The following is an 850-nucleotide window of genomic DNA, read 5'->3' on the forward strand; positions in this document are numbered from 1 at the left end:
GTCGGGTCTACACGGAGGGGATCTTGCTGTGGGTCTGGCCCGGATGTTGCTCCAAAGTGTTCCTATGGGCTGACCTAACACAACCGGGTGGAGAGGCCCACTGGTCAAATCCCGTCCGTGCAAAGTCAAAGGGCTAGATCTGGTGGTCAAACGCTACAGGGTTAGGCGGGACGGGGGCCCTGGGGGGTAGCAATGCCACCGGAGCGTCGCATCGGTCCCTCATACATGCGGGGTGGTGCGGTGGCATGTCTGAAGAGGCGGCACGCGTCTCCGGGGTGTGGCCCCCCTCACGGACGGCGATGACACGGTAGTAGACGTTCTGCGGAAACGATGCGGCGTGAATATTATTAAATACTCGGAGCGCGATAAAATCATGAGTTTTTACATGACATGGGCACATGTGCTATAGGATCGATGGTAATTTTTCATAATTTTTCGTGATGGAGAAGTATCTGAACACTTCCCTCTACGCGGATAGCTCTTCGCGCGTCTACCACTGTGGCCGGCGGCCTCCGGGGGCTAGCATACCGTCAAATCTTGCGTAGGCGGCCTCTCACAAGTCTGGAAGTGTTGTGGCGGTCGCAAATGCCCGGCACGCGTCTCTGGGGTGTGGCCCCCTCCTCACGGACGGCGCCGCCGCCGGCACCTAGAAGGGGGAAACGGACGCGTCGGGTCTACACGGAGTGGATGTAGCTGTGGGTTTGGCCCGGATGTTGCTCCCGGGTGTCCCTATGGGCCGAACTGACACAACCGGGTGGAGAGGTCCACTGGTCAAAGCCCGTCCGTGCAAAGTCAAAGGGCTAGATCGCGTGGTTAAACGCTACAGGGTTAGGCGGGAAGGGGCACTGGG

Source organism: Triticum dicoccoides, chromosome 4A (genome assembly GCF_002162155.2).
Source record: "Triticum dicoccoides isolate Atlit2015 ecotype Zavitan chromosome 4A, WEW_v2.0, whole genome shotgun sequence".
NCBI classification, from domain to species: domain Eukaryota; kingdom Viridiplantae; phylum Streptophyta; class Magnoliopsida; order Poales; family Poaceae; genus Triticum; species Triticum dicoccoides.